Genomic DNA, 12140 nt, shown 5'->3' on the forward strand with positions numbered 1-12140 from the left:
TACAGTGTAAAGGCAAAACCCTTCACATACCTAGCACCCGCAGGGAATTGAAGCCAAGTAAACCTTGGAAGTAAAGTAACCGTAAGACGAGCGCTGGTACAGTGTTAAGGCAAAACCCTTCACATACCTAGCGCTCCGCTGGGAATTGAAACCAGGAAGGATCTTCTGGGCAATGCTTGCGGAAACGGAAATAACATCCCCGCATAGCGGGAACGTTGAGAACTACGTTGTTTGAAGCGCCAGGATGGAATTGGTGGTTTTAACATAATTGATCACTATGTTCAAAACTACCAAAACCTCATGGAGAATCCACACAACTGGGACTCAATGCTCCTGACTTGCGAGGAGGTTACAGACCTACCCGCATCATACCCAAAGACCAAGCAGGAAACTCGGGCATTTCTGCAAGTGACAAGGACTTCCCATGGAAAACCTTACAAAACCCTTTTCAAAACCCTTTGCTTAAGTCCAAAAGTTCACCTCACTTTATTAAACACGCATGAGAAGAACATTGGACTGGGGGGACTTGAAGAGGTAGGTCCCAGCAGAGCCCAGTTGGACCCGCAAGACTCAACTTAAACAGGGACGTCTGCGCAGAGACCAACTGGATCCGCAGGACCAACCATGCTCAGAGAAGTGACGTCCTTACGCGCAGTATGCAAGCTGGTCCCGCAGGAAATGCCTCCCATGGTGGACTCCGCCTGTTCCCGCAGCCTCGGATACAAGCCATGAGGGAAGGCCACCCGCGCAGCATGGCTACACGCACTAGGTACTTAGCTCTCGTTCAGTGTCACCTGAAGGAATGAGCAAAGCCGGGAGCAATCCCGCACAGAGGCGGGAGGGGGAATACTCCCGCCCAAATAAGCCAGTCTATACTGAAGGACCTTTCACTGTACCTGACGAGGTATGGGCGAAAGATCTGATCAGGGATACGACAGCTCACTGATACAGTATGGCGAGCAGCATGCTCCTGTACTGTATCACTATTAAGCCGCTGCCTACTCACCAACTACTGTCATACCACGTGTGTAGCCGGCAGTTGGTGGAAAGGGAATAGTATACAGCAGGCCTGGTCGCTATCAGCCGCTGCCTACCCACCAACTACCAGCAGGGCACGTGCGTAGGCTACTGTTGATGAACAGGAACACTGTTGCAGCCGGCCATACCTCCTTGGAAACCTACCTTCAGCTATAAATACCCCAAATGGTATGATCATCAAAGACAACATATCTTATTACATTATCATCATATTATACCTGATATCTGCTCTAGCAATCTCTTAATATACTTTTATATTTAAAGAGCAATCTAGTCTGATTCTCACGCCGGAGGGTGGTCACAAGGAGGAACCCCCCCCTTCTCAGTGACGAGCTCACGGTGTCTGTTTTGCAGGTTATCAGAAGAACCATCTTCCAAGGGTCTAACCCCTCGTGGGAAACAGCTATCCAACCCCCAGGTTACCAGTAATCTGTCTGGGGTTCGGTTAGTGTTTCTTCACCCTGTCTCTTCTTTTGCGACTATAACATAAATAAATATACACGTTACATTACGTAGAGATATGTGATCACATAGACATAATACAATTACTTCAATATAATTTTATAAAAAAGACCAAATTCTTTTTTTTACTTCAATAAAAAAGGATTCATTCATTTTTCAATATAAAAAACAACATGAATGAATTAGACCCGAATTTTCCAGTAGTTTTAAATTTGCGATTTTCATTACACCGAGAGATGTGATCGCATTTCATCAGGACGCATCAAATTTGCGATTTTCGTTTCTATGGTTTCGTTTCACTTCAATTAAACCCGAATACACTAACGACGTTAAGTTTGATCGTTAAACCCATCAGTGTGCCCCTCACATGAGGGGCAGTTTTGTCTTTTTTTTCCTCAAATACACCAACCCCTCCTGTGAGGGTGCTTGCGAATTAGGGTTGGGTTTATTTGAGGAGAAAAAGAACAAAATTGCCCTTCACGTGAGGGTACGTTGATGAGTTTAACGACCAGATTTAACAGGGTTAGTGAGATCGGGTTTAATTGCAAGTGAAATGAAACCACAATGACGAAAATCGTAAATTTAAAACTACTGTGCTAAAACCGCAGATTTAAAAACCACAGTTCACTAAAAATAAAATGATATAAATATAACGATTGTTGTATTACTCTATTCTCTCATAAAAGCAACATGAATTAGTTAAATTATAAACTACACATGCACACATAAAACAGACATGTATGGAAGAAATACAAAATTAAAGAAAAGAAAAACTTACGTGCAGTGACGATCGTCAAAAGGTAAACCACAAAAAGTAAAGACTTCATTTTTCTCTCCAAGTACTAGATGTTTGAAATCAGGGTGTGTGATATTTTGTGATTTCTGTAGACAAACAATGGCTTTATATATACACTCATAATATAAAGTAGCTTAGTGTGAACGTAATCGTGTCTATTGAGGATCTACTATATAATAAAAGAAACCAGGTTATTTGTCCCTTTATTAAAAAGCCATAGACACGTGTCATCATAAGAAGAAGTCGATCTACTACCGTGTCTATCTTTAATGTGTTGTATACGCTTAAATGCTATCATTTGGTTACGGTTTTTTTTATATCTTTGCTTGATTATTAAGTATATTCTTTTTTAATATAGTTATTGTTATTGTTACAATGTTACATCATAGATTATATTTATTAATATTATTTTAAAATGATTTTTCAACTCGTAAATCACATGGATGTATAAGCTATTCCAACCATATAGAAACATGAAGTGTGATATATAATAGTCTTGTATATAATGACTATTACAAAAGCTTGGATTGTGTATGAACATTAAAATTATTCAAAATTGATATAACTTTAAAACCCATCACATGTAGTTGATGATAATTTCTTTCATCTTTTTGCTGTTATCACATTATCGTTATAAAGAATAATAATCTAGAATTTATTACAAAACATAATAAACGAAACTAAATACTAACTTTTACCTGTTGTAGCATGGAGAGAGAAGATCAGGTGATCTTCTCCTCTTTGCGGCTAAGGTTAGCTAGATGTTACCTACCAGACTAAACCTATCCCTGCTCTTTGTAGCCAGGAGAACGGGTGATCTTCTTCCCATGGCAACTGCACTCTAACTTGTTAAGAAAGGCCGGCTAAACAGGGCTAGCTTGCTTGTATCCCAAAAAGAGAAAAAAAAAAGTAAACCCATGCCTAAAGCCGGTCATAGAAATAAAGTCGGTCTAGTAATAACTTAAAACTTAGTATTGTTTATACTTGTATGACCAAATCTCTTCAAACGACAACGTTTTACTACAACATGTGTATAGAGGTAGGGTACCAAAAAGACCCAAATACCCTTAAGTATCACCCGCGGGTCAATCAGAAGTCCCTCATAAGGCACCCGCGGGACATATGGACCACCTGCATAATCACCTGAGGAAGAAACGCCATCACAGGACATGCGGAAGCATCCTGGCACCCTCAGAAGTTATCCGCGAGACGGAATATTCATCCGCGTAAATAATCATGAGATAATGCCCCGGGACAGCTGTCATTAATCGATAACATTCTAGAAGATCTTCCAAGATACTTTCTTGAGCAATACGTGACCCCTCAACCAACCAGAAAAGGACACCTGGCAAGGCCGTTATAACCATGCACATGGCCAGGGTTATCTACCATCCTACCATATGAAGACACATGTCCAGGCTGTTATACATGCACATGCAACGTATAAATTGAACCTGTCATATGATGACACGTGTCCAGGTGGTTACGAGAGTATCTTCCAAATGGACAGCTGACCCAATCACTTTCCTACACCCTTCGGCTATAAATACCTTCTCAACCATCATGAGGTATTCATATTCACTCCCACTGTACTTTCACTATTTACTTGAGTACATTTTTTTCATCAGAATCGTACTTATTCTCACGCCGGAGGGTGGTTACGGGAAGACCCCCCCCCCCCCTCTTGTCCTTCCCGTAACGAGATCACGGTGTCTGTTTTGTAGGTTTGCGTCACTGGACTTTGGGAATTGAGTTTATATCGTATTGGCAAATAACCGTATCCTACCCTGTGGACTCATTAGATCTAAGACCCGTCAAGGGAATTAGCTCCGTGTTTCTTCAATGTGGGTAAATAAAATCTTATATATTAACTATATCTGATAACAAATAGAGTTTGATAAAGAATAAGAAAATATGTTCTACTTATCTTTTATTTACCCACGTAATAGAATTATAGAATAGGTCATGGCCGGAATCAAACACATACACATAGCATTAGAATAAGAGAAATACTTGCATGATGATATTCTTTACATTTGAATACCAGTTAACTATTCATTTGTAAATATTTGAATGTGTGAAGACAAACAACACGCCACTAGATCACCATGTCATGAATATTAGTTGTAAACTAGTGATTTAAATATTAAATATGTCCATAGGGGACATGGTGTAGGGATGAGCGGTTACCGGGACGATATCAATATCAGTGGCGAAGTTTAAACTAAGACATCCGGGGGCCGGATTTAAAATGTATAAAGAATTTCAAAAACAGAGGGGGCCGGGCTCAAATTTTCGGCCAAAAACGGCCAGATTTACACTACGTATAAAAAATTTCTGACGGAAATAGATAAATTTACACTATTACGCAAAAAACCAGGGGCCCCGGCCCTCACTAACATTCGCCCCTGATCAGTATTGAAAGCAAAGTTCGGGAAATATGATATCGCCTCAGTACCAGACACCAAAATTTGATTCCGATTCGGTGCCGACTGTTCCAAATCAGTATTGGTACCCGTTTTGTTCATTCCTAACATTGTGTGGTGATAAGGTGTCTCCTCACTGTTTAACACGTGAATGGTTTATATCCTGCAAGGTATATGTAAAGTGGTTTATAAAAGTATTTACGCGTAGATTAGTTTGTTGTTTAAATAAAATTAAATTACGAACATATTTCACCGTAGGTTGGAGTGTGACAATATGTTGTTCGAGTAACCTATTAAATGGTGAAAAGACATATTTGTTATTAATTGTTATTAAATACGCATCCGCATTGGAACTGATATTTGTTTATTATATAAATGTATGTGTTTTCTCACTCAAATGTGTTATTGACAAATTATATATTTTTACACGCATTGCATATATCTTTTTGGAATTATCGTAGCTTGAAGCTCCTAGAATTTTGGACTTAGGATATCAACTATAATAAAGACTAGTTTATAATTCCTTTTAGTGTTTTGTTTGGATATGAATTTGGTTTGTTGGTTTTTGTTTGCTTGGAACTATGTACTTCAATTTTATGAAATAAAATAATTAGATATTATTATTTTATTTATAGTATATATTGTGAGCTAATGAACAATTTAATTCGCGCCCCCGATATATTCCGTCATAAGTTGGGGTGTGACAAAGTGTGTTTCCAATCAATTTGTCGATAAAATTAGATTTTTCTTGTCCAAATTTTGTCAGAATATAATCAACCTTCGGACCAACTATTATTTTTATTTTTGAGATTTTGCCGGAAATGTCAGTTTATAGTAGTGATCACATAAGTACTACTTTTTTTTTTGAAAGTTATCACATAAGTACTGCTACTACTACTAATAATAATAAACTTGATTATGAGTTGTTTAATTGCAACAATATTATTTTTGGGATTTACAAGGTCCAATACAGTAACATGCATCCTCTTCATTTTTAGAGGGTATGTGCCTTCGGCAAATCCCATCGCCATATCCCTCTGAAATGCATTCATTTGAACAATTGTCGTCAGGGCATGGCCCTTCCCATATCAAGAAATAGCACATGCCGCCGCCGTTGACGACACCCTCTTCTTTTGCAACTATATATACACATACACATATTAATATCAAAGTTATTGGTAGGGTTCGAAAAAATGAGATGTAGAGATGCCGCTTCTAGAACGACCAGACTCCAAAACAAACAATCAACGTACAAAAAGAACATAAAGCTACGGATAACGAATAATAAATTAAATGTCATTAATTAGTTATACTTACCTGTAGCCATGATCATCAAAAGGCTGCAAAACACAAAAATTGCAAATGAAAACTTCATTTTTGATTTTTTTTTTTTTGCTTTAAAGGATTAGAAGTTTTGGTGATATTTTATTTTGTGCTTTCGGTAGACAAAAAAATGCCTCATATATAGTGTGAAATTTGTGGAAGCAATCAATGTGCTTTTCTTTGTTTTAAATGATTAAGTAATGGAAATTTTGGCCAATAATATAATATATAATTGTTGTGATCAGTTATAATATTATTTTCTTTAAAAACTAAAGTTTGTAGGATTTTAATAAACCAATTAAAGATTATTGGTTAATAATAATTTCAAATGATTTTGTCTCTACTAGTGGTCATAAATTTTAGAATATCAACTCTCAATGGTCGTCGTTGATAAAATTTAACGACAGTAAGTTTTTTTCTTCCTAATTTCAAACTGATTTTTAAAGCTTTTGTTCGGAAAGAGAATACGAGTCAATTGATGTAAAATTTAGCTTAAAGCAATGCTTCAAAGAGCATGATTTTTGTTAATTGAAAGTTCAAACGCCCGAATTGAAACACTAATCAAGCCATTTGAAGCATCGTTTTGAGTTAAGACATCAATTAACTCGTATCATCCTTCCGATCAAAAGACCTAAAAATCAGCTTGGAATTAAAAAAAAAACTTAATGTCGTTAACATTGTTTAACATAGGGACCATTGACTCACTAAGAGTGGGTTTTTAAAAATTTGAGACCACCAACAAAGCTAAAGTCAGTTAAAATTATTATCAGCCAATAATTTTATCTTTAGTTGTGATTATTAATATCTAATAATGTGAATAAATCAATAATTAATGGTCTTAATTGCTTAAAGTGAAAAAAAAAAACAAAAAAAAAAAAGAAAAACCATTGTTATAAGTATATTAATATTATGGTTATCAACTCCTAATATAGATTAGCTTCTTCTCCAAGTTTTCCTATCCTATATATACATCTCTTTATACCTCTTTGTAAGACACACCATATTAATGAAATCTCTATCTTTCTCCCTACATCTCTTTCTTACATGTTTGGCTTTTAGGCTTGTTTTCACAACACGTTATCAGCACGAGTTGCTTTCAGGAGTTGGATGGCATTATAATAAGCCCCATAAAATCCGGTAATCATTGAGAACCTCGTAACGGATTGAGTTGCTTATATTCTACAGAAGGTAATTTACGAACCAATGCTCTCTATTGTTTTATATATATTTTATATATCTGTACTATTTGATTTTGGGGTTTTAACATGCATCCCAACGAGTGGTATAGCCTTTTTATCGGCATACCTTGTGCTGTGCGTATTTACCATTTTGGTTTATCTATTTATATTCCCATCAATTGGTCTATTAAATTGATTTATTAGATTAAGACTACTATTTTTATTAATTATAATAAAAATTTTAAATAAGGGGGTTTATAAATGGTGTAAAAACGAGAGAATTTTAAAAAATAAATTTGATTTTCCCAAAACTGTATTGGCAATTAATATTGATTGTGTTGACTAACTATGTGTATTCTATGTAACTAGACGAGTGCCCGCGCGATGCAGCGGAAAAACATACATTTGTAATCATGTAACAAGTTTATGGATGTTCGTTGTTCGATTTGAAACCGAAAAACGTTCAAACCGGTTATTTGTTTGATTTCCCCATTGATTTTTTTCATTAACTTTTGGCCGGTCGTTTTCAATTTTCAAAGGTTTGTTTCGGTTTTCGACGACATAACTTGTTACTAACGGTTTGACCCACAGCTTAATTTAAAATCCATTAAAACCAGACAGCAAACACCCCTACGTAAAATGATATTTTTTAAATGAAAAAAACGATTACAATATGATACTCAAATTAAAGATAAAACATGCTCTTTTTTATTGTATAATTTATTTAAAAAAATATTAGCACATAAAAAGTTATTAATATTTAAAAATAATGGGGGGGGGGGTTGAGTTAAAATGAAAATAAAAATCATATAAGAGTGAAAGATTGAGGATCATAGTTGTAACTATTTTTAAAATTTACAAAAGTTAAGTAAAGTGAATGGGTCAATGATGTAACTATTTAATAACCTCTTTTAGTTGTTGACAAGTTTGCCCTTATCCTAGATGCATTTAGGTTGTACCATATGTTAATTGATTTGTGAATCCCTTAAATTCAAGGTGTCTTAATTTGCCCTTGTTTGGTATATTATATATAGTATTGTAGGTTCCCTGGACGGATCTCACGAGATATCTCGATCAACTCAGGTGCGGAATCCCTGCGTAGATCGTTACGAGTATAGAACACGAATCACACGAACACACGAAACAAACACACGTTATATAATAACTCAAACACGTGATACGATATCACTTTTACAGACACACGTTACAGCTCTCGTAACAACTCGAACAAACTAACACGAACAACTGATTAACCACAAACAGCCGTAACCTAGGACTATTTATACACGACAACTTCGCCTGGCATGTTCAGGCGAAGTTGTCCATAACTTCGCTTGACTAACAAGTTCGCTTGTTAAGCGAACTTGTCAGTAACTTCGCTTAAACATACAAAACATAATTAAACATTACAGACTCGATTACAGACACTAGACTATGAACTACTGACATTATGCACCAACAGACTCCCCCTTGGCAGTAGCTTCATATCTTGATCTTTAAGCACTTGTCATGTAATCTTCAATCTTGTATCTTCACGCATGCACTCCTTCTCTAACACAAACTGACACAACTCTTTGATACTTCCTCGCTTCGTCCTTCCAAGCAGGAATATAAAAGATTTGTTGGTACATGTTTTGTAACAGATGATCTTTTGTGTTTGTTAGAATTGAGAGCAACGGTCAAAGGGGAGACTGTTGGTGCATTTTGTGACCGTCGCTATGCAATTTAGACCAGCGGAATGCCACAGGCGAAGTTAGCACAACTTCGCCTTAGGCGAAGTTAGAACAACGTCGCCAACGGCGAAGTTGTAACAACTTCTGCCTTAGGCGAAGTTATCACAACTTCGCCATAGGCGAAGTTATGAACAACTTCGCCTACTGGCCCAAGCCCAAGCCCGAGAAGATGTTTTGTCTATATATATGTGTGTCTTGTTTAGGTTTTGCATCCAGAAAATAAGAGTAATTGTGTTATAGTTCATTTGTCTAGAGAGTAAAAGAGAGGAAGTGTCGTGAGGGACGACCCGAGGTAGAGCTCACCTTGGGTCGGACGTGTTTCTGTTTATGTTACGGTATGTAACGTGTTTGATTATTATATTATAAAGATCTGCAGATGTGTTTTATCCCGTTCGTGTGTTTGTTCTTATGTTTGTGTACGTGTTTGTGTTCTTCATCTTTACACCAATAAACGAGTCTAGGAGGATTCCGCACTCCTAGACCTCGTGCGGATCTCGTATCGATCGGCGACGCCCCCGGGGGGACCTACATGTTGGTGCATTTTGCGACCGTCGCTATGCAATTTAGACCAGCGGAACGCCACAGGCGAAGTTAGCACAACTTCGCCTTAGGCGAAGTTAGAACAACGTCGCCAACGGCGAAGTTGTAACAACTTCTGCCTTAGGCGAAGTTATCACAACTTCGCCATAGGCGAAGTTATGAACAACTTCGCCTACTGGCCCAAGCCCAAGCCCGAGAAGATGTTTTGTCTATATATATGTGTGTCTTGTTTAGGTTTTGCATCCAGAAAATAAGAGTAATTGTGTTATAGTTCATTTGTCTAGAGAGTAAAAGAGAGGAAGTGTCGTGAGGGACGACCCGAGGTAGAGCTCACCTTGGGTCGGACGTGTTTCTGTTTATGTTACGGTATGTAACGTGTTTGATTATTATATTATAAAGATCTGCAGATGTGTTTTATCCCGTTCGTGTGTTTGTTCTTATGTTTGTGTACGTGTTTGTGTTCTTCATCTTTACACCAATAAACGAGTCTAGGAGGATTCCGCACTCCTAGACCTTGTGCGGATCTCGTATCGATCGGCGACGCCCCCGGGGGGACCTACATGTGGTATCAGAGCCTTAGGCTCTTATGCTATGGTTCGAGATCTGCGTTTTGGTGTTTCTGGCACGTTTCTGTGCGTTTCTGGCCGAACAGCGCCGCAGGCGAAGTTATTGTTCATCAGGCGAAGTTGCCGTCACTGTTCGTAGGGTTTCAGCGAAGATATAAGGTCTGGCGAAGTTATGGCCAGGCGAAGTTAGCAGCCAGGTGAAGTTAAAAAAAAAAAAAAAATTGTTTGGAGTTTTCGTCTGTATGGCCAGGTGTACACGATTATTGTGAGACCGAAGATGTTGTTCCATCAACGAGTGAAACTTGTTATCTCTTGGTCTTACGTGTGAACAAATACGTGTCAACTCTGGATTTGGAGTTGAGGTTGTGAATGGGATATTGATTGAAACTGGATATTGACACATATTTGGGTGTTTGTGGGCAATGAAATTGTTGTTGTTCGAGGTTGACCAACTGAAGAAAGTCAAATTAAACTGAAGGCTTTCGTCATTACTGGATTGCGGTCAGAGCATATTATTTATGTTATTTTCAAGGCGTTCGAGAATTGGATCCGGAAACGTGATGCTTATTTATTAGAGTGAAAATTCTGGAACAAGTTGGATTTAATCGGGAACTAAAGTGTTTATGTTCTTGATCGTTATCCCTGGTGATTGAAGATGCTTCGGATTAATTAATGGTCATGTGTTAGATTCTGTCAAGGTGGTTTTTTGATGAAATCGATCACTTGATGTTGAGTAGTTGAAGATTAAACCTTATCGTATGCCGACGAGTTGGTGAAGTTGTGGAGGACGCCCAACTTCACGTATTGGTGAAGTCAGATGGACTCACGTGATTGGTTGAGATGATCTATTGGCACGAGGATGCATGCATTTCAAAGACCTCAATCGTTATAGTCGGAGAAGCTTACACTGAAGAGGAGATCTGATATGGAAGACGCTGGGTGATTGGTAGATTTGTGAAGCTACAGGACAGTTTCAGACACGGCTGGTTGAAGGGCAAACAGAAGATCATCAGTTAAGAGGGAGTCTGTTGGTACATGTTTTGTAACAGATGATCTTTTGTGTTTGTTAGAATTGAGAGCAACGGTCAAAGGGGAGACTGTTGGTGCATTTTGTGACCGTCGCTATGCAATTTAGACCAGCGGAACGCCACAAGCGAAGTTAGCACAACTTCGCCTTAGGCAAAGTTGTAACAACTTCTGCCTTAGGCGAAGTTATCACAACTTCGCCATAGGCGAAGTTATGAACAACTTCGCCTACTGGCCCAAGCCCAAGCCCGAGAAGATGTTTTGTCTATATATATGTGTGTCTTGTTTAGGTTTTGCATCCAGAAAATAAGAGTAATTGTGTTATAGTTCATTTGTCTAGAGAGTAAAAGAGAGGAAGTGTCGTGAGGGACGACCCGAGGTAGAGCTCACCTTGGGTCGGACGTGTTTCTGTTTATGTTACGGTATGTAACGTGTTTGATTATTATATTATAAAGATCTGCAGATGTGTTTTATCCCGTTCGTGTGTTTGTTCTTATGTTTGTGTACGTGTTTGTGTTCTTCATCTTTACACCAATAAACGAGTCTAGGAGGATTCCGCACTCCTAGACCTCGTGCGGATCTCGTATCGATCGGCGACGCCCCCGGGGGGACCTACAAGATTTTCTTCTCATTGAGCACCTGCAGATCAGCTTGCGATAAGTTTACCAAATGCATCGGATCGTAAACTCTTAGGAGCTCTTGTTCATCCTCGTCTTCCATCACTACCTCTGCTGTCTCACAATCCACAAACCACCACTTTAGGTCTTTAAGCACATCCTTGGGCATAAGCTTCATCGGTACTTCTTTCAAACACCGGATCGGTTTATACTTCATGACCATCCAAGGTTTTCCATCAGCTCTCAAACCTCTATCCTTGTCTTCAACAAGTTTTCCCTTCTGCGGTTTCAACAGCTCAAACTTCTTCTCTTTTATACTCTCTTTCCATACAATTTTCCCAATGACTCTAGCCATATTATCGTCATTTCGATTGATTAACCCCAATCTGGCTAAGTCTTTCACTTCACATTCCGGCAGTGTATTCAACGACCTTA

Source organism: Bidens hawaiensis, unplaced genomic scaffold (genome assembly GCF_021521415.1).
Source record: "Bidens hawaiensis isolate Kalapana, Puna unplaced genomic scaffold, B.hawaiensis_p1.1 tig00016560_1, whole genome shotgun sequence".
NCBI classification, from domain to species: domain Eukaryota; kingdom Viridiplantae; phylum Streptophyta; class Magnoliopsida; order Asterales; family Asteraceae; genus Bidens; species Bidens hawaiensis.